At 46.7% G+C, this 27,821-nt stretch overlaps 1 long non-coding RNA gene and 1 other non-coding gene across 2 annotated transcripts in view; both read right to left on the reverse strand.

Annotated features, from left to right (window-relative positions):
• LOC143363675 (uncharacterized) overlaps positions 1-26,649 on the reverse strand; it is a 239,808-nt gene extending 213,159 nt beyond the window's left edge. The window contains exon 1 of the long non-coding RNA XR_013083875.1: positions 26,440-26,649. This is a non-coding gene — a long non-coding RNA (uncharacterized LOC143363675). The remainder of the gene's footprint in view (positions 1-26,439) is intronic.
• On the reverse strand, positions 25,958-26,112 carry LOC143363680 (5.8S ribosomal RNA). The gene has a single exon (XR_013083879.1). It is a non-coding gene; the product is annotated as a 5.8S ribosomal RNA (ribosomal RNA).
• Positions 26,650-27,821: the final 1,172 nt, after the last annotated feature.

A 27,821-nucleotide genomic window follows, 5' to 3' on the forward strand; every position in this document is an offset into this window, starting at 1 on the left:
TTATCGAATAAAACTATGAGTGGAAGAAGAGTAGAAGTCAGTCAGTGTATGGGCTCCTTTGTCCTGTCCTTACAGGATGGAATATGGTAACGATCGGACTGCCCGGACTATGAGATGGATACGTTTTGGATTATGGCACTGGCACTACATTTAAAACCTAAAAATGAGTAATAGTGGAAGTAGAGCAGAAGCCTCGGACACAGGGAACCCATGCCCTCGGGCCCCTGTGGCGGACGTGTCCGCTGAAGATAGGAGGGTAATAGACGACCCCAGCAATGATAATGGACAAGAGTTGGATATTTTTATGGAATTGCCTATGGGTGGGACGATTAGTTGCTCATTGTGTACAAACAACCAGCGCTTCTTCCTACAGGAAACGAAATGGGCAGAACATATTAAAAGCCAGATCACCGCCCATCCTGATCATCGTATTATGTGGAAGTGTAAAAGATGCAAGAAAAGTTGGGAGAAAATACAAGCATGTAAATGCCATATTCCCAAATGTAAAGGAGTAGTGGAGACGATGGATGATGACACTAGAATAACGTGTGTCACATGTGGAGAAAAGTTCGGGACAAAAGCAGGGCTGGGCCAACACGAACGACATAGGCACGCCCAAATACGAAACGAAAAAAGGTCTCAACCAGAGAGAAGAGTCAGAGCTACGAACCATCCACGTCCAAGCACTCGAGCCTCGGTTTGGTCAGAAAGGGAAATAGAACTGCTCATACAATTGAGCGAGCAGTTCCAGAATGAAAAATGCATAAACATTAAAGTACATGAACATCTTTCCATTATAACAACTAAACAAATAAGTGACAAACGAAGCGATTTAAAAAAGCGACGAGGGCCCACTCAGACGGCTGAGATAGCCGAAGAAGAGGAGGCGGATGAGCTACCAACTAGCTCGTCCAACTCGGCACATGAACCGGTTGTTGAAGCGATAGATGAGAATGTCCGTTACGTAGAAAATGAAAACTGGAGAGATGTGTTTAGGGCAAAAATAAGAGAAAATCCACTAGGAGATGATGAGGACTTAAAGGATATTGAGAGGGAGATCATGAGGATAGCAGAAGGGGAGCAAACAAGCTCCCAGGATATCGAGGGTGTGACAGGCAGGTTCACAGAGAAACTAAAAGAGGGCATAGTTGAAGAAACGTCTAGGAATAGAAGCGGGAAAGTAAATAACAGAAAAGAGAACGACCGCACCCGCTTTAATAAATATAAATATTCTCGATATCAGGAATTATATAATAAGTGTCCCAAAAAACTAATTGAAATGGCGGTAGCAGGGGAGAAATGCGAAATAGGTAAGAAAGTGGAATTGCCCGAGAAAACAGAAGTAGAGAAATTATACGGTAGCCTACGGGGTACAGGGGGGCCATCCACAGGACTACCAAAACTGGGTAGAGACAGAAACGCAGCTTCACCCATAAAAGGTATATGGGTCCCCATCACTAATGAGGAAGTGGTGGCTAAAATGAGGAAAATTAAAGCAAACACGGCGCCTGGGGTAGATGGCATTAAAAAGGTCCACCTTATGAAAAGGGGGGCGCTCGTGGTTCTGACCAAACTCTTTAACCTCTTGATGACCCACACACATTTCCCGGAATTGTGGAAGCGTAATAGAACGACGTTAATACCCAAAGCCGGGAAAAGTACCGATGATGTGGGTAATTGGCGACCAATAACCATTGGTTCGTTGATGTCACGAATCTTCTCTTCCATGTTGGACCGGAGGCTGAGGTGGAAGGTGCAGAACCACAAACGACAAAAAGGCTTCACTCAAGAAGATGGGTGTAAGCATAACATCTCAATCTTGGATAGAGCTATTAAAGAGATGAAAAGGAACAGAGGTGGCACCGTCAAAGTAGTGGACATTTCCAAGGCCTTTGATTCAGTTCCTCATAGCGCAATGAGTGATGGGCTTGAGCGAAAAGGAGTACCGGCAGTAATGATAAAATACATACGTAATATGTATACAAACTGTAGGACCTTGATTAAAACCCGGGATGGAGACGTATCAGTCACCCTAAAAAGAGGTGTAAAACAAGGAGATCCTCTCTCTCCATTGCTATTTAACCTAATAGTCGACCCGATTATAGGGTACATCGACGAGACAACGGAGGGTATTACCCTAGGGGCTGAAAATGTCTCTATATTAGCGTTTGCTGACGACATTGTGTTGATAGCTAAAGATAGAGATGAAGCTGTACGACAGAATAAGAAGTTACATACATTCCTGAAGAACATCGGAATGGAAATTCAGGCTTCAAAATGCCACACGTTCCAAATAAGACATGGTATGTACAAGACCCAAGAATACAGTTGGAGGGTCAGTACATGCCAGGCACCAAACCAGATGAGACTATCAAATATCTGGGCGTCACATTGGACCCATGGAGGGGGTTACAACCGGCGAAGGTAGATGATATTATCAAGGCAGCGAGAAATGTACAGAAGATGGGTCTCAAGCCACATCAAAAGATAAATTTAATTAGAACTCTTCTCTTGCCGAAATATATACACAGGTTGGTCGCAAGTCCACCACCACTGAAAACCCTGGAAAAGCTTGATCATGAAATCAAACAGATAATTAAGGAAACCCTCCACCTCCATCCAACAACTACGGATGGAATAATATATACAGAGAAGAAGCATGGAGGTTTAGGGATGCAATCAGTGGCAGATATTGTACGAGTCGCAAAATTAAGGAATGGTCTTAGAATGATGAATAGCGAGGACCAGGCAACTCGGGAAGCATATGAAGGACAGGAAGATCTCATACAAAGATACGCCCACTCAATAGGGCTACAATGGCCGGTAGAGGAAGAAGAACTTGATAAGAAGCGAGAAGACCTCAAGAAGAGATATGTGGAAAGATGGAGACAACTAGTCTCCCAGGGCCATGGGGTTCATGAATTTATGAACGATAAGATAGGGAACGCGTGGCTATTCAGACCAATGTTGTTGAAACCATCTCGTTATATAGATGCTGTGCGGTTAAGAACCAACACGTACGGTACAAGAGTCGCTCTAAGAAGAGCGAGAAAAGAGATCAACCCGCAATGTAGACGATGCAACCTGCAAGTCGAAACACTTGGGCATGTGTTAGGGAACTGCACTCATACCAAACCAGGAAATTGTTTCAATTTCAACAACGAAATTGTGTCCTTAATTGAAAATAAGGTATCCAAGAAGAGTGCTGTCTTCAAAGAAGCAACAGTCAACGTCCTTCGCGAGCTTAAAAAGCCAGATTTGGTAATTGAAGACCAACAAAGGCTATTAGTAGTGAACGTGACTGTGAGATATGAGGGGGGTCTCCCACTTGGACTCCGACCGATTGGACACGTCCCGATTGGACTGTCCGGATTGGACGCGTTCCTTTTGGACGCCGTGCCGATTCGACTCGTGCTGTTTGGACGCCGTAGCGGTTGGATTCATGGCGTTTGGACGCCGTAAATTTTATAATCATTGCTTTTCGAAGTCTACATATGGTGATATTATATTGTGAAATATATGGTTAAATATGATTTGGAATCTGTTAAATTTGGATCTGAATTTTTATTTTTGTGGTTAGGGTTAGGGTTAGGGTTAGGGTTAGGGTGAGAGCGATTTGAACCTCCAGAGTGTAAAGATCAATATTAGTTCGAAATTTCCAATAGAATCACAGATTTTAACAAAAGTTTGGATTTCAATTAGGAAGTGAGAGTTAATTAGAATTTTTTGCACCGGTTTGCTGTTCATCAAAATAATTAATTAATGAATTTTTAAGAATTAATTGATTAATAGAGAGATAGTAGCCGAAAAAACGCGAATTATAGAACTTTTGAGCAATTTTCGCGAATTAAAAGAAGGAGTAGGAGTAGATTCGCGAAATTAAGCCAGAAAAGTTCAAGGAAAAAGTGCAAGTGAGATATAAGGACAATTGGTTAATTAGTGATCGATTTAGTTAATTAAATAATTAATGAGAGAACAAATAACCAAGGACAATAAGCAGTGGAAGCCGAGAAGGCCGAGTTCCAGACCCGAGGCCACACCGCGAGGGGGTCGGTCAGGTGAAGGAAAGAAAAGGTACGATAGTGATACCCGTTAGTAAAAGTGTTAGATTGTCAAATTGCATAACGGTTTCCCTAAAATTACCCGATCAAGCTAAAAATTAATATACATATATTTCGAGGAACAACTAAGAGAAAGGGCCAAAAGGGGAGATATTTCTCCCGGGGGAGAACAATTTTCGGATTCCCCCTCCCCTTTCCAAGATAATAGGAAAATCGGGCGAAATATTGAAATTAGGCAAGGAAGTTATAGGAGCAAAGTGTTAGAGGGTGTTGAGACGAGTACAACAAGCCCAAGCACGACCGATTTAGAAGAAGTTGATTTTTCACTTATATAGGGTGACGAAAAAGTTTTAGTAAATTTTGAAAAAACTGAGTACGTGGGACCCTTAGGCGCGAAATTTGGGAAACATGGGGAGGGGTTGGGTATGGGAAAACCCCCTGGTGAAAGAAAAAACCGGCTACCCCCATTTCTTCGCCAAAAACGGGCATTTACGAGACTAGAAATACGACTTACGCGAAAACTCAAAACGGGCCGTGTTACAGGGACATCAAGAGCTAAACGTTGAGAAAATAAAAAATAGGGGGTAATTACTCAAAATCACCCACTTCCCTCTTGAGGAAAGGGTCAAAAAGTCACTTTCGGAGGAGTTTTTCCCTAAAATTATAGTAATTGGAACATGTAAGACTAGAATAATAAGATTAAATAAATAAGTAATTAATAATTTAGTTAATAATAAATAAGAAATAGTTATATTGTAGTATATTACATATAAGAGTACAGTATAGTATAGAATAATTATATTATAGAGTACAGGATAGGAGTATAAGCTTAGATTAGCACAGACGGTATTATACTTACATAAATGCATAGAGACGGAAACCTATGAAAACGCTCCGATCAGCCTGAAAATCGATACACAACAATTAGAAAGGGTAGCGAGCAATAAGGGTCGGAAAGGGAGATATTTCTCCCGGGTGGGGAAAACTTTTCGATCCCCCCCCCCCGTTCCGAGATACTGAAAAATAAAGACCGGAATTGTGAGTTAGGACACAAACGATAGGTGAACGGAATAGAGCCCGAAAAGACCTTTCCAACGAGCCCTGGAACGACCAGATAGGACGAAGTTGGGTGTAACGTGTCACGTCCGGTGGTTCGATCGCTCATGAATAAGACAAATAAAACTTCAAATAAAAATTATGCCACGCGAGGAGAGAAGAATAAATAAGATTAAGATAAGCCTTAAGATTCTAGGAAGTAAGACGGTGTCATGTCCGGTGATTCGACCGCTTAAGAATCAAACGAATAAAACTTGAGACAAAGAATTATTATGAACTATTGTTGAAACCCAATAATGTCACGCAAGGAGAAGGAAATAAATAGGATTAGGATAGGCGTTAAAATTTCTAGAAAATTAGATATCGAACAAAACAATTCCAATTATCCTCCTGCGAGAGACGCAGCAAAGATCGATGTCACCCCGAAAAATAAACAGAAAGTGTGTCTAGTTGCACCAAGTTCCAAGAAGGCACACTAATCCCATGGTAAGAATGACGCGCATTAGATAAAAGATCAAATCAATATCCTATTGAAACAAAGGACTGTCCATCCTATAAAAGGGAACCAACATAACAAAGATGATTCATTATCAATCAAAAGGTGTAACCATCATCATAGAGTACTTTCTCAATAAAGTTCACAAAAGGATTCTGGGACAGTTAGTGAAGGTTTTAACAAAGTTCAGTGAGTGCGATAATTGGAATTGGCGCAACCCGCAACCTGCAACCTGCGACCTGCGACCTGCAGCAACCGCGATTAGCGGTATTTCCGATCTGCGGCAACTGCAATTTGTGGAACCTGCGACTTGTGGACTTGCGGTGTCCACTTAGCGAAGCGAACCCAACAACTCGGTAAATTAACATTATTATTATTGAACGAAATATTTGTAAGCTATCTACTTTATGCGTTAACTACACATAATCTCTATTTGTCAAATCATGTTTAAAACTTCTGATTCAGCACCTAATTTTGAATAAATCAATAATTTTGTTTGTTTTGGAAAATAAGAAAACAAGTTATTTAAACAATCCTCAATTTCCCGAACCGTAGCCGGTGAATGCAGGTAGGTTCAAAACTGCGTCCTATCTCATAAAAATCATAATCCGTCCTACCTGGGACGTAACAAACGCTATATCGGGTGGCGAAAAAGTTTCGGTTTTTTTTTTTGAAAAAAGTAGACACGTGGAGACCTTTAGGGGGATATTTTTAGAAATAAGGGTGGGGAGGGGTTCAGGAAAACCCCGTGGTGGGAGAAAAACCCGCCTACCCCCATTTTTTATCCAAAAACGCACTTTTGTGAGCGAAAGGAGACGTTTTTCACGAAAAAGTCCTACAGGCCGAGTAACAGGTACCTCTAGGGCTAGGATATTATAAAATATATTCTACGCTAAGATAGAAAGTATAGTATACATTTAGGCAGAAACAATAAGAAAAAATTTTTTCAAGTTGTGTAAATTAATCTAAGTATTGGCGAAAGTACTTTAGTTTTATATACTAAGCCAGCTTAACGATAGTCATAAAAAAGAGTAAGATTAGATTAGGATCAGATTAGAAATAAGATTAGATAAGTACTTAGTATAGGCCTATAAATAAATAAATAAATAAATAAAGAAATAGGTAAGCCGCGTGCGAACATGCATTAATACTTAGAAGAATAGTTAGAGATAAATAGATATAAATAGAGATAGATATAAACATAGAGATAGATTGAGAAAAACGGCGAGCGAAGCGAAAAGCCAAACCTAGCGAATACGTTTTTCACTTTACTTTATAATTAGGAATGCATACAGAGAATAGGTAAGAATACATGCGGCGAGCGAATCATAATTGAAAACCTGCGATTTTATGTATTTTTGAAATTATGAACGAAATTACAGAGACAAATACTCTTATTAAAAAAAAGGGTTAGGGTTAGGGTGAGGGACCCCCCAGGAGGGTGGTGGCGAGGACTGGGAGGGCGCGGGGATCTCCCCCGCGTCAACGCGTGCCCCCGGTGGTGGGGGGGCGGAGTGGGGTTAGCGCGGGGAGTTTCCCGCGCCCTGTCATGCCCCCACAACTGGGGGCGGTGAACTTGGGGGCCCGGGGTGTGAGCTGACCCGGGCCCCCGGGGGGGAGCACAGCTCCCCCCGTGACAGGCCGACACCCCCCGGGTTAGTTTCCCGGTGTGGGAGGGTGTCGGTCCGTCCCTCCTCGATTGGGGAGGGGGATCCGTGGGGGGTATTGGGTGAGGAAGGGTCGGGGCGTGCCGGATCACGCCTCCGACGGCCCTTCCTTCCGGTGGCGGCGTCTTCTTGCCTCGGCCGGGGCTGGTTCCTTCGGGATACCGGCTCCGAGCGGGGCACGAAGACTCCGGGAGCTGTGGGTGGACCGAGCTGGGGCTCGGGAAGCCCAATCCGAAGGCTCCAGGGATTGGGACACCGGGCGGGTCCCTCCGCAATGACAAAACAGGGATCCGCTAGGATGGTATAAAGTCGTGTTCATCAGAGTCTGGCACTATTTCGTGCAGCCCGGAAGACGTTGGGGGCGCTGTGAGCTTCTCAGACTCCCTACTCCACTCCTCAGTCCCCACTTTGTAGACTGCGAGATTAATATACGCGGTAGAACAAAAGTACAGATTAATAGGCAGAAGAAGTGGGTAGGAAATGAGTGGCGAAAATGGGCTTCATTTACGAATTTTTATCTTAGGAACTGTTTGTCCGATTGCGCTAAATTTTTTTTTGTTTTATTTAGAAAGGATTGGACTATAGTAATATAATTTTTTCAACCTCGATAATTAACTGTATAATGTCGGAAAATGTAAATGAATTCTTTCTTTACGTTTTTAGTTGAAAAATGTAAATAAAGCGACCATGGTGTGTGGGAACGTGGGAATTTTCGGACGCGGAAATTCCATCCTTCCCAAGTGCATGCCATAGGAGGTCGGGTTGAGGTCCTGGTCATTTAAGTGACGATTGCCAGAACCTTTCGCTATTTAAATTCGCATCCGAAACACTTTGACACACCGCGTATTTGGTTGCGAATGCCGCTGCCGGACATGGCGTCACATCAGTCCGCTCCGCGCATGCGTAGTGCATTGGGAAGGGAGCCAATAAGAGCGAAGATGCGCAGAACGAACGTAAATTGGTTTCTGTACGATGCCAGACTCTGATGAAGGCGACTTTAGTTTTCGTGGACGCACCCAATGCGTAACCGGGGAGCCACTAGGTGGGAGAAATCTTCGTTGATTTCAATTTATGATTAGTAAGCCTCGTAACTTATATATAATTTAATTGATATAATCCGAGCGGTAAGATTGTATCAAGTGGGAACGTTCAATTATTCGATTAGGATATTAGGCAATAATTAAGGGTTGTATATTACGCGAGTTAACAAACAAGACAAATATATTCTGATTTAACATAATAATTACAAATGTTGTTGTTTGTGTCGCGAGTGAATGTACGATTTGAGAATTTGTTACCTATGATGCACGGTGTTGACGCACTGGCAATGCGGGGTTAGATAGCGATTGTTGAATGCCAAATAGAATATATACCGAACTAACGGAATCTATAAGGTTACGAATTGATTCGAAAGGGACTTTAACCCGATCTCACTAGAATTGACGCGACGTAACTGCACGAGTACTGGACCGCGTCTAAATCTCGACTGAACCGCTTCTCGACTAACCAAAGAGGATGAAAATGAACGGGTTTATATACCTTGAAAATGAAAGGGGTACTCTGTTTAAGATTTAATGTACGTAGGGTCACAGTCACATTTTTGTCAGTTCTAATGAAAACCAGGCCTCAGTTAGATTTTCGTTAAAAGGGGTTAATGAAGGTTATCCGAGCTATTTCCTATCAGGATATTAATTAACGGATGCCAGAAGGGAGGGTCTAGAGATTTTGATATAAAGAAGGCATACAGTATCTTTCGTTAATAAAGGGGGCCTGTTGGGACGCTTTTCGTTCTCAGAAAAGAGATTACAAAATCCAATCGAAAGGAACGTGGAGAACGTCTCCATACGTAACAATTCCAACATCAAAATTTGTCATTAATTAAACTTGTTCAATAAACTTGCTTCTTTGGGGAAAAAACACAAATAGCACAAGCATTAATTGTTTCTTTATATGTATTGGAAAAATTTGGAGAAGTAGAAACTTCTGTGTCAGAAATTATTTTAACATATTTCTAAGTGGTAATATCTTTACTTCGAAAAAACTGACATTGACATTTCTTGCACCAGTAACAGACATATTGCGTGCGCTGAAAAGAAAGTACCTGCAAACAATGTTTCTGGAAGAAGTTCGTTACATTCATCATCTTCGTTAGAGTCTGTAATATATCATGTAAAATATAATAAATTTTTACTGACATTAAATCAGTCTCGTATTGCTCTTGTTTATAATCATTGCTGAAGAAAAGTAAAAATTGATCCAGCGGCAGTGTCCCAGACATTAAATTATCTTGTGCCATTGTTATTTTTTTATTCTTCGTTGTATTTGTGCGTTTTCGTATAATCCTTATTTTTTCATTGTTCAATAACACTGTCCAACAAAATTAAACTTTTTTCGAGTTTTGCAATACCTGTTGGGTGATTCTTATACACTTTGTCATCCTAAAACCGAATCTGAAAGTAGAATTGCTCCATCACGCAACGTTTTCGAAAAATTTTGGTTTTTGTAAAAATGCCCGATTTTGATACGAAACGACGTGTTATGCAAAAACTAAATACGCGAGAAAGTTCAAATTTGAGTCAAGAGATAGAGGGGACTCTCCTCTACATATTCATATAGTCAATTATATTTTTATGTACTTCCTAATAGTTGTAAATGGTTGTTAAAGTTTGAAAATGTGCCGACGCGGGTACTTTGTACGCTCTATTTTTGTATTTATGTGAAAAATCCTTTATCTAGCAGGAATTTACTATATAGGAATGCATTCTACAGACATTTCTGGTAAAGAAACCATTCACGAAAAGTATTTGGTTCCCTTAATGTACGAGAAGGATCAGAAAATGTTAATTGACAGCGTGTGCGCGACGCGTTCGCGCCAGACGGCCATTGCAGCCTTTTCGCGACTCGCCAGGGCCGTCGCTATGCGTAGTCGACGTTGGTACCACTCAAGTATGTCTTTGCTTACTATGCTTAATTAAATACATTTAAAGGGTAGATTCCCCAAAGGGTAGATTTCCCGGTGACATCCGCTGCAATCACGACTCGGTTATGGTTTAGCGCCGCAAGCACATTCCCCAGTCGAGCCAGACTTGGTTCAATGTCCTCCGAACATTGAAAGTACGGGCTGACTAGGTAGACGGTTCCGAAATTGCCTTTTACGCTTACGCAGTAGATATGCGTGTCGCACAGATGCGTGAGTTTGACCAGGGTTAGATCCTGGTTTATGACAACTATTGCTGCCATAGGTTGGTCTCCTTCCGTGAACGCTCTTGCTGAGCCCAGTCCGGGCAATTTGCCCCGCCAGCTGTACGGCTCTTGCGCTAGTAATACAACGGATCTCCTGGTATGCAGCAAAGATATGATTTCATCGGTCACGATTCGAGCGCGCTGCATATCATGCTGTACAACTCAAATCTGCCTATGAGATCGTCTTTCTTCGGTGTGTTTAACCATAATTGGCTCGAGCTACTACTTGCTATAACTCTACCTGACAGGACTCGCACAGCTTGTCTCTCGACTGATGGTCGTGCGGCTTGCCTCGATCCTTATAATTAGAGCAGACGGGTCCGATCTTCTTGTTTTTGCACGAGGCAAAGGTATGCCCCGATTGGGCGCAGTGACCGCATAAGTCTTCTTTGAGCTTACATCGTTTGGCCGTGTGGCCAAACGTCTGGCACTTGAAGCACCGAGTTACCGAGACGTAGTCCTGTACACGATAGCACGACCAGCCCATGTAAACTCGGCCTTCCCCACTCTTCAGCCGCCGGCAAACCTGCGGACTGACCTCAACGACCCAGTTGGCCGCCTCCCTGCCATTGGGACTTGAAAGCCGACCTTCAGGTTAGAGGCAAATTCTTTCTGGGTCATCTCGGAGAGGGTTTGCTTCCAGAGACTGGAAGCAACCTCGTCTATCGTCAACTCTCGAGGAACGTCGTACACGATGAGTGAAGGGTTCCTCTTGGTTGGCATGGAGACAGAGAGTCCTGCATCTTTCAGGCTGCTACTCTCCGTAAAGGCCCGAAGATCCTCACTGCGTTCAGGCTCGACGACTATGCCACCGGAGTGGATGCGTCGAACCGACTTCACGCGGATCTTCTCCTTGTTGGGTTTCACCAAGGAAAGGACAGTACGCTTGGTCGCTTCGATGTCCTGCTTCTTGCCCTTCGGCGGGAAGATCTTCACCACATGTTGTGGTGGCTTCACCGCGTCTTGGGAAACCTTTTTGCATTCGATCTTTGCCGTATCGGCGTAGGTCGACTGCAAGCGCTTACCAGCTTGACTGGTCGGCATTGACCGCGGGGCAGTCAGCGACACAGTCTTTGCACTTACCGCAGTTCGAGCCTTCTCTGCTCTAGCCGCTACGAGCTGCACTTCGAGGTAGCCATTCCGAAGAATGAGCTCCATCACCAGCTCGTTGAGTGCGTTCGCATGTTCGATTAACTCTTTAGCCGTGATCTTTGCAAGTCGCGATTTCGCGCTCGTGCAAATCTTCGTGACTGCCGAGATTTCTTGAAAGGCCTCTTCTCTTACGAGATCGAGGGTCCTTTCTTTGGGCCCGGAAGCCACCTCCTTCGGCTTCCTTCTTTTTTTCTTTCTCTTCCCCTTGCCTGGTGCTGGCTCGGTGTCGAGTTTGTTCTTTTCGGAGGGGACCGGTTCCTTATCCCCTCCTTGGATATGGTCATCTTCGGGCTCTGGGTTATCATCCCCGTCGAGCACCGTGCCATCTTTGTCAGAGACAAGGTTAGCACCTTGCCCCTGACCTTTTGGGCTCTTCCCGGACGATGAGGAAGAGCCTTTCTTTTTTGGCGACTTGGTCGCCTTCTTTTTCGGTTTCGGTTCCGGTTCTGGCTTAGGTACGTCTTCTTCCTTCCCGTCAGCCTCGACCTTGACCGGCAAAAGTGCACCGCACCTTATGAGGGGCACGCAAGGTGTCAGAACGATTACATCGTTATCTCCCTCGGACCTCTCGATTTTGGTTGCGGTGGCTTCACCCCCGGCAGTGCCGGGCGCTGGACCCACCGTCTTGACTCGCTTTGTTTTCTTTTTAATACCCATATGATATTGTGTAATTTTCATTCCGCTGCGTGTCCCGGCCTCCTCGGACCCTCAAATGGAACCTGCATCCCGCTATCCCGTCCGCGGATATTGGTGCCGATTACTCGAACACCATCCACTTCCTCGCCCAAGCGGAACACCACTCGCTAGTAGCTCATGATATTCCAAGCCGATTGACTAAGCATAGGGTTAGTTTATCTCGCTTAGCCGCCCATCTAGTCGAAGCAGATGGCCAAAGGTACGTGTTGGCGACGTCTCTCCCGCAGGAGAGGGCCCCCTCAGATCCCAGGATCCTCTTTTCCGACGACAAGGGTCGCCACGCACGGCAAACACGTGGGAGACGTGGACTTTGAGTGGTTGTCTCCTCCACTCCACTGCGCTTCGTTTTGTTCGCTCGACTCCGAAGATCCTGCCATCCAGCGGGACCACGTGGAGGCACAAGCGCAGCTAGAACACATAGTGTCCCTTTACAGCTCCGGCTTCTCCGAGGAAAAGAGCTCATCCCTTAGCAAATCCTCCCGGACACGTATTTCTTTACTTGTAGCGGCATTTTTCTTGCTGGGGCCGTGTCCCTCAGCGGCTGAAGGTTTGGCAGTAAATGATGCCTTCAGCTTTTCTCCACAATATACGCATTTTGCCGCTACGCTGGTACTCTTAGATGAAGCGCGTACCAGTCTCGATCTGACTTTGCCGGTCGCACTCACTTTTGGGTCATAGCCACCGCACCATAGCAGCTCTGTGACAGCAATACGGTCTGTTTGGACTGCCACAGGCGCTCCTATCGACCCGTGAGAAAGCCAAAAAGCTGTCCCCGCCAGTAGATAGGGACAGAGGGAATATCGTTAATCCACTCATGCGCGTCACTAATTAGATGACGAGGCATTTGGCTGCCCTACGTCAACGTTTAATAAAAACGGACGTACTTTCCGGGCGTATCCCCGGTAGTAGCAAACTTAACACTTATAACTACGCAACAACAATAATAACTATAACAATATAAGTGAGTTGGGTAAATATCCCGATATAATTGCTGCTTGACGGCGATAAGATTACTGGAGTCCAGTAGATAAAAGAAGCCGTTTGGCTACAAAGTCCTATAAATTCAATTTCATATAGATAAAATATAATTTCAAGTGTTAAATAATTAATTTAAGTAAATCAAATGATTCTATCGCGCCATAGTCCACGAAGTTTGACTATCACATAAAATAAAATAAAGTAGAAAGAGGAGAGGTGAGCAAAACTAAATCTCCCCGGTAGTAGCAAACTTAACAGCTTATAACTACGCAACAACAAAAATACTATAACGACGTAAGTAAACTAGGTAAATATCCCGATAAAATTGACGCGTGACAGCGATAGGATCACTTGAGTCCAGTAGATAGAAGAAGCCATGCGGCTACAAAGTCCTATAAATACAATTTCATTTAGATAAAATGTAATTCCAAGACGTTAAGTAAATAAATAATTTAAGTAAGTCAAATTATCCTATCGCGCCATAGTCCACGAAGTTCGATTAACGCATAAAATAAAGTAGGGCGGGGGGTGGTGAGGGAGGCTAGCTGGAACTATACTCAGATTCCGATGTCCCTACCGTAGTCCATAAATTCGTTTGCCATCTCGATGGAACTACGCAAGGCAATCATTGACATCGTAATTCTCTCATTTCTATTTATGTCCAGCTTCTTTAGCTCCATTAACGTAACCGTCGGAATGGCTCCCCTGGACCCGACCGCAATAGACAATACACTTGCTCTCATTACCCCGAGTTGCCGTGCTACTTGGGGTAGTAACGTTAAGTATTTCACCTTCTTTTCTTCGGCAGCTCTATTCAGGTAGCCCCCTCTCTCGAAGCGGTCCGTTATGTCGATGACATACGCCACATCCTCATTCATTTTAATGACGAGGTCCGGCTTTAGGGTTCCTACTTCCGTTTAGCAGACGGTATGGTTAGCTGCTAATTTGTTCGCAATTAGGTCCCGAATTTCATTGTGCCTGTGAATTATTTTGGCCTTTGTGGTACAACATTAACCAGAATGTGCCCTAAGGTCTCATGTGGCCCTCTACATCTTCTGCACGTGGTATCAAAATGCAGTTGTTCATCTGCCACAAACTGTTTCATACATACCCTAGTTGGATATGTGTTTGTTCTAAGTGATGCCCAGTTGGACTCCGACCGATTGGACGGGTTCGTTTTGGACTCCGTGCCGATTCGACTCGTGCGTTTGGACGCCGTGCCGATTGAACTCGTACCGTTTGGACGCCTGGCGGTTGGATTCGTGACGTTCCCTAACCCTAACCCTAACCACAAAAATAAAAATTCAGATCCAAATTTAACAGATTCCAAATCTGCGCCAGGCCTGTTGCTAGCCGAACACGACCGACGGATACCGAGATCCGCCGGCACCCGCGAGCGCCCCCGCGATCCCCGCGCCACCGAGCCGATCTTGGCGGGAACCGGAACCCGCCATGATGGAATACCGTCGCGCCGGATACGTGACGACGCCGGAAAAGCCGGCCGCGAACCGTACCGCACCGCACCCCCTCGCCTAGGAGACGAGAGAGACGAGCCGGAAAACGCCCTGTTTGGCTTTCCGCCACGCTCGCGAAAAGACGTACGTTCCGATCCGATTTCTAGCCGCCGATACCGACCGCCCGATCACGACCGGAATCGTCCTTTTGCGACGCCGAGAAGCCGCCCGCTGAATACGACTCGCGAGAGTGTATTTATACCCGCGAAATTGTAATCGCGAGTGTGCCGAATTTTTCCGCGACCCGCGAACCCCGAATACGCCGCTGCGTACTGGACCACCTGGAGGGCCGACCCGAACGCCGAGCGATCGAGACCCGAATCGCGACCGCCGACCACCGAAACGCGAAGCCGGGACAGTGACGAACATTTTGAATACTCGTGTCGTTAATCACCCGTGCTCGACCGTCCGCGTCCCGCCGTAACCCTCGCGTTATCCCGCGCGAACCCTGGCACGGCGAGCCAAATCCGGCCGCGAGGAACCCGTTGTATCGAGATCCGCCGGGAAACGGACTCGTTACATCACAATATAGTATCACCATATGTAGACTTCGAAAAGCAATGATTATAAAATTTACGGCGTCCAAACGCCATGAATCCAACCGCTACGGCGTCCAAATGGCACGAGTCGAATCGGCACGGCGTCCAAAAGGAACGCGTCCAATCGGGACGTGTCCAATCGGTCGGAGTCCAAGTGGGACACCCCCTTTGTTCTTAGTTTGATGGCGTCAGCTATTCTAGAATGCTTGAGTAAGTAATTCTGTAACAGCTATGCATTACTCTCCTTGTGCAGGTATTCACTGGCACCTTGACTCTGTACTTTCAATTGCGCCCATTGTTTTCTAAATTCGTTTTTAACTCTGTCTTTGCAGAGATCTAGCTCCTCAATTGTGGTTGGCCAGCTTACTTCCAGTGTTTTTGCATAGTTTCTGAGCCTTGGCTCCATTTTCTCATATTGGATGGCAAGTCCTCGGATAGGGTCGCTAGAGCTTCGTGCTTTCTCCGCATTCTTTAAGACCGCTATTTTAACCATATTTTCGATGTTTACGAAACCTAAACCACCCAATCTTTTTGGCTCGTACATAAATGGAGTATTCGTTTTTTCGCTAATGTTGAGCATCTTCTTAACCTCTCCTCTCACCAGCCTATTGATTTTTTCTAGAATACTTTGGGCGGAGGATTCATTATCATACCATAGGTGTATCGGGGTAGTAGGTATGTCGTGAGTAATTCCAATTTCTGCATAGGCTTCAACGGAACTCTTGTTAACCTCACCATCAGTTCCTGGAAAGCATCACATTCAAAGTTTTCGATCAGACCTTTCCATGGAGTGATTTTTGTACCCAGATATTTGATGGCTTCATCAGCCTGTCCTGATGGTACCTTGACTCCGTTTATATTTATTCCTGATCTCTTATGAACCAGCTTTTATTCGTATGTACAAACTCCATGGCTGTGCACTTGCCCACAGAGAGTTCCATGCCCATCGCACCCAAGTATTTGACTAGCATCTGCATTTGTTTCTCGGCCATTTCTCTATTTTCACCTATTCACACTAGGTCGTCCGCAAATGCCATTGCTGTTAGATTTAGACCTCCAATTTTAATGCCGTCTTAGTGGCTTGCAAGCGCTCGATTATCGGTTCAATGCATAAATTAAATATTAAGGGGGATAAGGGGTCCCCTTGTTTTACACACCTTGTGAGGGTTATAGGTACATTGCCCTCTTTTGTCTTTATGGATGTTTCGCAGTTGTCGTACATATTGGCCACATAGGTCGCAACTTCTGGATGTACACCTTTTCTTCTCAAGGCTGGCACTATTGCTGCGTGCGGCACAGTGTCGAACGCCTTGGTTACATCCTCAATGCCTATAACTCCACCATCCTCTTTTAGTATTCTAAGCGCAGCGCTCAGAATGCGCACATTAGCGAAACATCCATTTTCGTGTTTAAAACCTTTCTGCCTATCAGAATGCTCTATTGTTCGCCCTAGGCGTTTGTCCACGAGTGCGGAAAATATTCTGCTCAGCATGGAACTTATCGTTATAGGACGCCAGTTCCTGACGTCACTAGGATATTTGCCGACTTTGGGTATCAGCGTTGTCCGATTTTTCCGCCATTGATTGGGGTAGTATTTACACAACAAGAGGATGTTAAAGAATTTTGCCAGGACTACACTTACTCCTTCGCAGCTAAGATCGCGTTTGGTGATTCCATCCGGTCCCGGAGCACTTTTGTTGTTCACATGCTTGATCTTATCTTCTATTTCGCCTGCCGAGATTGGTGTTGATACATCCTCTATATCCGTCCAGGGACTGTCACTTCCATCGAACGGTAACGCTCCTGCGGGTCCTTCGACCCCCCATAATTTCTCGTAAAGCTCCATTGTCTGGTCTTTTTCAGGTGAACTATGCTGCTGTATCAGGGACATATCGTTAGAGGCTATTATATCGGCCAATTTTTTTGGCTCCTCATTGAATAATTCTTGGCAGCGAGCGTATTCGAACCTCCTTCTTTCACTTCGACTCGGCTGCTTCCTATGTTTACTCTTTTTTCCATGATTGCTTCGATTATTTGTGATTTTACCTCCATTTGGTTTTTTCCTCTAGCCCTGGGTAATTTTTTATTTTCATCCAAGCTGCATAGTTGTGTTTCTATTTCTTTATACAGGATCTCAATCTGGGCCGTATCAATTGACCATGTGAGTACTATCTCCTCCGTTCTTTTAATCCACTCTATCCAGGCCTGTGGCATTTCATTTTTTGCAGAACGGCTTTTTTTAACCTTTCGCGCCATGCTCCATCATTCTCCAATGGGGCAATGGATAATTCAGGTGATTCATGAGCAGCGGAAGTAGTTGGGATCTGTCGACAATTAGTAGGCGACGGAGACAGCGAAGAGACATGAGCGTGTGTAGACTCGACAAAGATCACGGATGTATCCGTCTCTTCATCTGATTCATACTGTTCCTCTATAGTACCACTAATCGGAGTAGGTTCACATGTCTCAGATCGTTGTTTATTTATAGATAGTTGTTTTCTTTTGTCGCTAACTTGTTTATTTGTTTTATTTGACATGTGCTGCACTATTACAACATTTATATTACTTTTTCCGGCATAGGTTGTAACCGTACAGGTTACATATCGATACATCGCGGATATCGAACGTCAATGTCAACCCCACCATAACACTCGGTGACGTAACTCGCGAGTCCTGACGGAGAAAAGGACCGCGAGATATCGCGACACTTGTCACAATGCGCACGCATCGATCCCCACTCGATACCGATCGAAGGAGGTCGATGCGTGCCGCAGATAGATCACTCTACGTCTGGAAGCGCATCTAGCCGCACGCGTTCGCGAAGTGTCCTGTCGGCGAAACACGGTACGCGATCGAGGGGTCAAACCGACCCGATAGAACAGACAAACCGGCTGTTCTATCCTCGACGCGTAAGCGCCTCAAACCGGGGAGTTACAGGTGCAAACTGCGCCGTGGCATTGCCGACGATTAAGACGCAGTTTGTGCTCTGCGGACACGATCGCACAGTTGTCGCGAACTATTTGAAATTCATAAATCGTTTTGCGTAATCGTGGTACCGAATGGACACTTCGTTATAGTCAAATTCATGGTTCTTGTTCGAAATGCCCATAACTCCTCCGGTATGATTTGCACAGTCGTGATCATTCTGCCGCTATCTCTAAAGAATACGTTCGGAGGCCACGTATCGTGCCGAAGAGCATAGTCTTTGGTAGCGTGGCGTGACCGACGGCTTGGTGTGCGTCTCCATCCATACCACTTATACGAGTATTCGGACGAGTGCATGAATGGTCTGACAAGTCCATAACCGTGCAGTGCGTAGTACGCGTACGGATTGTTCGAACGAACGCACGATTTCCCGTCGGATTGAATCGATACGACCGAACCCCGCACGATCGCTGATATTATGCCGCTGCCTCCGCGGAGATTGCTCGGAGGTCACATACCGTGCCGAAGAGTAAACTTCTTGGTTGCGTGGAGTGCCAGGGGTTTTTAGTGTGTGTCTCCACTTGGGCCATTTGTACGTATTTGCGGCCGAGTGCGCGGTTGGTTAGACAGGTCACGAATTCGCATATTACGGGGCGCAATTCATATTAAAATCGTTGAGATCGGTTCTCGAGAAACCAGGCGTAGAGACAAAGCGAGCGAGCTGCGTGCGTCGTAACACGGTATACATTGTGTGTTTACGTGTTACGAGAATTCGGTACGGATTATCGATACTCGGTATTCTGCGCGTCATCGCAACGGAATTTATTGCTCGGAACAACGCGAAAGATCACGGGCCGTCCTGTATACAAACAGCTCTTCTGTGAGCACATTCTATAAATAGTTCTTCCAAGAATATACCGTCCTTTTACCAGAAATTTGTCTACAAACTTTATTTGTCTCGTCCAAACCTCACCGCTTTCCAGTGCCTGGAGGCACGAATCCATCTCCTTCGCGAATTAACACGCGTAGGGAATTCAGGGTAGTAACCGGCCCCCGCGAGGTCGTATAGATTATTCTTGCGTAGCCGAGACAGAGAAAGAATTAATATACAAAGACGAGCAGAGAGAATGTACGGTTAAAAGGTTTCATTAAGTGCAACAAGCTTTTTTACTTCTTCATCTGACCATACCGAGCTAGGCGCCCCCTTCGGCTTTGGTGTCCTATTGGCAGCTGTGATTCTCATTTCGTTTTTCGCAACAGGATGTCTATGCCGCTCGTGCTGTGATAGGCCACTTTTCGTGCGAAAGCTCATCTCGCATCTGATGCATCTGTGTTCATGATCGGCTGGCTTGCCTTTACACTTTGGAAGGTGGCAGCTAAGAGGATGTAGCTTTCCAAACGTCTTCCCACATCTTCTGCACGACCAGATGATTTTTGCGGACAGATGTTCTTCCTCTATGTGCTTACTAAGCTCGGTTGGTCTAATGAATATGAAGTTTCTACCTCTCTGTAGGCACACTTTGCAGAGATTCGGTCCTTCGAAAGGGACGACCACACTGTTGTCACGTCTGCCGATGTGTTGCGTTAGTCATAAGATATAGCATAATAACCTAGCTGATAAGATTACATTATTACTCACCTTGTTCGATACGTGCCTTACTATACCTACCTGTACTATACCTACCTTAATCCTATTATACTTACCGTAACACTTGTCAAATATTGTAAGACTTGCAAAAACCTGTAATCATAGCATAAGTTCCTCGTATTGTTCAGCCGCTACGCTACATCACTCGTTCTTAACTCTTTCGATACCTTATACTTCACTATCCGCTTCATTGTACAAACACGCGTCTCGCTCTTATACATCGCTCGACTGTAAGCGATAAGATCTTTGATAACGAGGCGGCTCACCGCCAGCAACAGCCGTCCGCCATAGTTACGGGGCCGCGTCATCGCCCCATTCCAGCGACGCCCCACTATCAGCGCCGCCCCCGCCGCATGGCTCTGAGCGTAGGAGGTTAATGAAGAGCTATGCAAATCAGATCTTGTTCCGATCTCGAGGCGAACGGTCGTCTCTGATCTCGCGATTTCCATCCGTCGTCGAACGGTCTTGCTTTTCCAAGTCTTTCCATATCTCACGCTTAGCTCATAGTTAGTTCTAGTTCTGATTTGTACTTCATTATTTCATTCAATATATTATATCTTACTCGATCTCGTATTAATTCAATATCGTGCAACCCCCCCCCCCCCACCCGAATCGTGCATCGTGGTACCTGTTTTATTTCTACATTCGACATATATACTCATCCGTATTTCCACTTGTACGCTGAGCACACCAGGCGTTCGGTACGTTTCTTACTAGCACAATCTGTTTCGGTGGATCTGTGTGAACCGATTTCAACGGGAAATACTGATACAGGTAGTGACGTTGATTTCACAATTCATATAATCCTTAAGTACCATATGCCCCGTCGCGCCGGACGTAAATATCAGTTACGTAAGTTATTCCGCGCTCTAGAGTCCGATATCCCGATACATTCGACATATCTCGGTGTCGCGAGACGTCCGCGCATCATCCAATCTTCAATCTTCACGGGCAAGATATGCATCGTAGCAGTCACGCCGCCGCAGCATCCCGGTCCAGTTCCAGTTCCGACCCCAGTTCCGGCCATCCGACCGCAGCTCGAGCGGGTCCCCTGGGCGGGGCCTCGAGCGGATCACCTCCGTGCCAGTTCTGAGCTGAGCGTTGAATGGCGGCCGAAGAGGACGACCGTTCTAGACGAAAGCCTCGCAGCAAGGAAGATCCGCGGGAGGCCAAGGCACGGGACCGAGCTCGGATTCCCATCAATGTGTTCACCTCGCCCAGGCCCGACACGTCAGCCAGACCCGCTTCCCGACCAAGCCCGACACGCCCCGCTCCTCAGAGCCAATCCTTATTCCGAAGTTACGGATCCAATTTGCCGACTTCCCTTACCTACATTAATCTATCGACTAGAGGCTCTTTACCTTGGAGACCTGTTGCGGATGTGGGTACGAATCGGGCGACACCTCCACGTGGCCCTCTCCTGGATTTTCAAGGTTCGAGGGGAAGATCCGGACACCGCCACAACTGCGGTGCTCTTCACGTTCCAAACCCTATTTCCCTGCTAGAGGTTTCCAGGGAACTCGAACGCTTATACAGAAAAGAAAACTCTCCCCGGATCTCCCGACGGCGTCTCCAGGTCATTTTGCGTTACTCGACGAACACTCTTACGAGGGCCCGAATGGTATGCGGTTCCGCTGCCGGGTTCCGGAATAGAAACCGGATTCCCTTTCGCCCGATGGGTGTGTGTGTGTTTGTACATTAGCTCTTAGGACACCTCATCTACATAGGATTTCTCTTAGGGCTTAGGATCGACTGACTCGTGTGCAACGGCTGTTCACACGAAACCCTTCTTCACGTCAGTCGTCCAGGGCCTCGCTGGAGTATTTGCTACTACCACCAAAATCTACACCGACGGCGGCTCCAGGTAGGCTCACGCCCAGACCCTTCTGCGCACACCGCCGCGACCCTCCTACTCGTCAGACCTTCATGGAGGACGATTACGCAAACAACGCAAACGTCCAACCCCACTTGCCGCTGACGGCGGAGTATAGGCGCGACGCTTCAGCGCCATCCATTTTCAGGGCTAGTTACTTCGGTAGATGAGTTGTTACACACTCCATAGCGAATTCCGACTTCCATGGCCACCGTCTTGCTGTCTTAAGCAACCAACGCCTTTTACGGTATCCCATAAGCATCGACTTAGGCGCATTAACTCTGCGTTTGGTTCATCCTACAGCGCCAGTTCTGCTTACCATAATTGGCCCACTTGGCACTCTGATCCCAATAATATCTTGATCTCAGAGATCTCACCCATTTAAAATTTGAGAATAGGTTGAGGTCGTTTCGGCCCAGATGAGACTTGCACAGGTTCACCAAAGAGATAGAGAGCCAGCTATCCTGAGGGAAACTTCGGAGAGAATCAGCTACTAGATGGTTCGATTAGTCTTTCGCCCCTATACCCAGTTCCGACGATCGATTTGCACGTCAGAATCGCTACGGACCTCCATCAGGGTTTCCCCTGACTTCGTCCTGACCAGGCATAGTTCACCATCTTTCGGGTCCCAACGTGTACGCTCTGGGTGCGCCTCTCCTCGCAATGAGAACGAGACGCCCCGGGAGTGCGAGGCCGCATCGTAACACAGCCCATCCTCCCTTGGTCGACGCAAAGGTACGACCTTCACTTTCATTGCGCCTTTAGATTTACATGTCCCAATGACTCGCGCACATGTTAGACTCCTTGGTCCGTGTTTCAAGACGGGTCCTGAGAGTACCCAAAGCAGTAGCGTCGCTGACCGGTAATTCGAAGCTTGGCCAGTCCGAGGACACCGCCTGCTAACAGCTGGTTAGGCTCGAAGCAGGCACCATGTCCGTACCTTTGGGTAAAACTAACCGAGCTTGCGGCGGGCCTGACGCACACACATTCGAGAATGGATTGGTTGCGGCCCGATACCGTCAGAGTACCGTCAGGCAGCCGGCCAGGCTATCGAGCGTCTGCCGTGTGCGCACGTAGCGACACGACAGGCAACAACTCGGGTCGTAGACCGACACGCAACGGGTCGCGACGTTCTATTAAGGGAGAAGGGCACGACTACGCGACCGGAACATTTGCGAAGATGGTGTACCCTCGCACTGGAAACCACGAAGGCCCATACGGGGTATCTGTGCACCAACGGAAGCCAGCCTCGTTGACGATGAATCTCCACATTCGATCTTTTGGGTTTCTCAGGTTTACCCCTGAACTTGTAATGAGTTCGTGCCGAGGATAAAAAACGGATACACGTTGTTTTAAAATAACGTATTTATTTCGACTAGATTTTATCCCGCACTTGTCGCCGGCCGAACTAACATTGGGCGACTTGTTTTGTGTGGATCCGCGGTTGTAACAATTCTAGAGGTGTGGTCGGAACTTTAATATGTATTAACCGATAGTTAATTTGTCTTATACGATAGTAGCCGATAGCTATGTCGATACGTTCGGTACAACGGTTTGTTCGTTTCTCGATATGTCCGGTACGGCGGTTTTTTCGTTTCTGCGATACGTCCGGTAGGACGGTTTTTTCGTTTCTCGATACGTCCGGTACGACGGTTTTTTCGTTTCTGCCTCACTGCTTCGGAGTAAGTTCGCAAGACACCTCGCGGAATGCCTCGATAAGGCCTGTTTGGGGGAAAAACATCCCTTTCCGAAAAATGCCGAAGACGGTCGAAAATCCGCGAGTGACGTTACCCCGAAGCAGCGCGACGACGCGGGTCTGCATGGCCCGCCGCGGATTTATGGCCCTTGGCCTGGTTACGGTCCCGAGGGCCAAGGGGACGAACGATTTCTCGGAACACGGGTCCGAGGGTACCTCGAGTAACGGAAGGACGCGACGTGCCGAAAACACCGCAAGTGTTTTGCACGTGTGGCACAAGGGATGCGGACCCTTGGCCGCTGGCCGCTGATGGTAACCATCAGGCCTGCGAAAGTCCGAATCCGGGACCCTACGAAGCGCATGAAATTCTAAAGGACGGTCCCACGGATTGACTTTATGGCCACCTTTCCAATACTGTCAGCTCGAATCTTCGAGTGCCGTATACGACACTCGAGGATTAGCATTCTTCTGAAGTTTCGAAGGACAGTATGAAATCGGAAAAGGGCCTCCAACGACATCTGGAGACAATGTGAAAATACGCCATAAACATAAAACTACGATATTCTATGGAGGCCGCGGCATGCATCCTCTCGGAACCGTACAGTACTTGTTCGCTATCGGTCTCGGGGTCATATTTAGCCTTAGATGGAGTTTACCACCCACTTAGGGCTTTTTTTTTTTTTTTTTTTTATCGTGAGGAAATGTTTTATACATACCCCGACTCCCTGGGGGAAGCCGGGGTTATGTGGGATTCTCCCCGGAGGGCGAACCCCCGGGGACTACCCACTAAAACCTCACGCCCACCTAAGCTAAAGGGGAGGTGCCTGGATCACGCGAGTACTCAACAGGACAACCCACTTAGGGCTGCACTCTCAAGCAACCCGACTCTAAGGAGAGGTCCTCCCGAAACGCGTACCGGTCGCTACGGGCCTGGCACCCTCTATGGGTAAATGGCCCCATCCAAGATGGACTTGGACGCGGTTCGACGTCACGGGATAAATGGACCCTCCTAAACACTACATTTCCCAACGGCGGAACTGCGGGATTTAGTGCTGGGCTCATTCCTGTTCGCTCGCCGCTACTAAGGAAATCCTTGTTAGTTTCTTTTCCTCCGCTTAGTAATATGCTTAAATTCAGCGGGTAATCTTGCCTACTCTGAGGTTGTCAAACGTGAAAAAAAATGTTTCGTATATTTCACCGAAAGCATTAAAAGTACGCGAGAACGTACAGAGGAGCACAAAAAAAATAAAACAAAACCATATGTCTTATGCACCACACCAAAGTGTCTTTTCTCTATATAATATATAGAGAGATTTCTTCATTTTGTTCGTCGATCGGAAACTCTCGCTAGACGATCGGCCGGTTAACTTTAACGTCCGTCGAAAAGAACTTCCGGGGACTAGACGACCGACAGATCGCACGGTCTCGCGATCGACAATGAAGAAAAAAAAAAAGAGGGGGCGACCGACAAAGGTTTATTTCTTCACCTTCTCGTGCTCTGCGTGACAACACGTTGGTGACAACGATGTTCCAAAGTCACACCATAGAGGAGTATATATATTTTCAACACCCGGTGGAGTTTCTCTACTACACTAGACACACGGGGGTACAGAAACGCTGCACGACGCGATATCTCGGTCGTCATTCAATTCAACGAACGTGGCGATGGTATCCGCAACGGATTAGCGAGGACACGCGACGACGGGGAAATTATTCGACCCGATACAAGTACGCGTGCGCATCCCGCACAATGCCAAATGTTGCTATGTCCATCTGTCATCAAAGCGTTCGTAGAACGAGAGACCTCTCTCTCGCGAACTCTAAGAATATGTTTGTCGAAGTCGCTGGCAACGACGACCCTCCGCCGCAATTATGTGTAGAGAGACACATCCACGCACAGACGTATTTTATCTTATATATTTCCCTGGGGCTTACGTTGCACACCACAGTCGCACACAGATTTTACACGGGTGTCCGTATCTCTTCCTTTATTTGTGTCCATTCACTGTAGTCTCTTGAGACTCTTATACCTTTCGTATACGCATCATTGAAACGCTTCTTTCGCAATGCGAATCGTTCCACAGAGAGGCGAGAGGGATTTCGACCGTCGGAGCGGTGTTTACGGGCGGTCGTATTGAAAATACGACTCACGACGCCGCAAAACACTCACGCAAGTCCGAATGTGATACCCATTCTCTTTCCTTCTCCTGAAGAAACCGTTAGACGCAATGTAAAATTTGCAACTTTCACTGAACCGCGTCAAACGCCGACGAAACGACCATCGTTCGCTCGTACGTAGCATCTTTGCAACCCGACTCAGAAACGCTCTTTGCGCCCTCCACAATTCGACATGGAGAGGTAAGCGACGGCGGGGACTTACAAGAGCAACGCAAGCAGTATTTGGTTACGTAAACGACCCTCAGCCAGGCGTGGTCCAGGAATTGTATCCGTGGACCGCAATGTGTGTTTGAAATGTCGATGTTCATGTGTCCTACAGTTCACACGTTGACGCGCAATTAGCTGCGTTCTTCATCGACCCACGAGCCAAGTGATCCACCGTTCAGGGTAATCGTATAATTTGATTTATAATCAATATATAATTATGTCTCTTGTTCTGCGGTTCATAAGAACGTCGATACCTGAAAGCTCCAACCAGCGCGCGTAGGAGATTCAAGCGTCGTTTTTAAGGACGACACGATCGTCCGTAGAAACGGAAACCGTCGCGAGTACGCGATGCAATGCACACGTATCCGACGGCCGAGCGGAAAATACATTGAAAAACCTTTAAAGTGAAAAACACAGGAGGAGAATTCAGAAAACGACGGGGATCATAGACAACCCGATACTGGATCCCGACACTTCTTCTCCTCTCTTATGGGAGAATGAACTCGATACCTAGCGGACTTCACAGCCGGCTCTGGCTGTGCGCGATCGTTCGTCCCAAGCTCTTGTGCGCTATATTATCGCCACACAGAGAGTAGAGTGTCAGAATCGCACACAGCTTTACGCGAGCTACGCAGCCGGTCCTCTCGAAACACATGTCCAATTGTGCACGGAGAACGATTATTCGATACTAGCGGACTTCACAGCCGGCTCTGGCCGTGCGCGATCTCATTCGTCCGAAGCTCTTGTGCGCGGTATATTATCGCCACACAGAGAGTACGGTGTCAAAAATCGCACACAGCTTTAAAAAGCAAGCTTCACAGCCGGTCCTCTCGAATATAAATGTTCGTTAACGAACACGCAAGCGGCGACGTTTTGTGCTGTCTGTTATACGCGAACTCGATAAATAGGGCGGGACTCACAGTCGGCTCTGGCAGCGGTCATTCGTCCCAAGCTTGTGTGTGCGCTATCGCCACACAGAGTAGGGTGTCAGACTCGCGCAGCTTTAAAAGCGAGCTTCACAGCCGATCCTTCCCTCATTCTATTCCTCGACGTTCGTGAAAGAACACAACGCGTTCACCGCAAGTTTTCCACAGGCTACCCTGTTGTCCTCTCTTTCTCTAGAGGAGAGACAACACCACCGTTTCCAATGGACGTATCTCGGACACCACAGGCGAAGACCGAGGAAGCGCGATATGTGGATTCGAATGGACGCTTACATCCCTGTTCTTGCGACCGTAATTGTCCATATAATTGTCGGAAGCCTACACACAGGCAGACCAAAGGCGTATATTATAATATACACGTCTCTTTGACACGAGGTATTTTTATCAAAGAGAACACGATCCATCAGGTGGCGGGTGAAAAACATCGATTCGTAACGACAGGTATTTCTATATTCGTGGTTAAGCTATAACATTCAGCGTCCAACGGGAAACCGCGCCGTATCGATCGTTCGAGTTTGCAATGTGAACGTCGGTGACGATTCCCAAAGACCCGAAGTACAGCTCTTCGCACACACTCCCCAATACAAGTAAACGATGTGATGCTCCCCCTTCACGCAAGCACCGTCTGTTTCCTCGTGTGTCATTCTCATTGAGATCTTTCGTCCCATTGTCGAAAGAGTGCATATATTATATTGCCGTGTTTGTGCACAAATGGTCTGGCGGGCTCTCTGCGCCTTTATTTTGGCCAACAACGTGGCGCAAACGGACAGGAGAATCGTACGCGTTGAGTAACTATTGTGACGTGGCAAATTTGTCCACGTCCCTCCGATCTAAGATCGAAAGACCGGGCCGCCCCTTGGCGGCACCGCCGCGATAACGGCTGTCGTGATCGATCTCCCTGGGAGCATCCGAGATCCCGGATTGGAGATTAACGCGGTTTAAATGCCG

The sequence above is a fragment of the Halictus rubicundus genome, unplaced genomic scaffold, assembly GCF_050948215.1.
Source record: "Halictus rubicundus isolate RS-2024b unplaced genomic scaffold, iyHalRubi1_principal scaffold0089, whole genome shotgun sequence".
Lineage (NCBI taxonomy): Eukaryota > Metazoa > Arthropoda > Insecta > Hymenoptera > Halictidae > Halictus > Halictus rubicundus.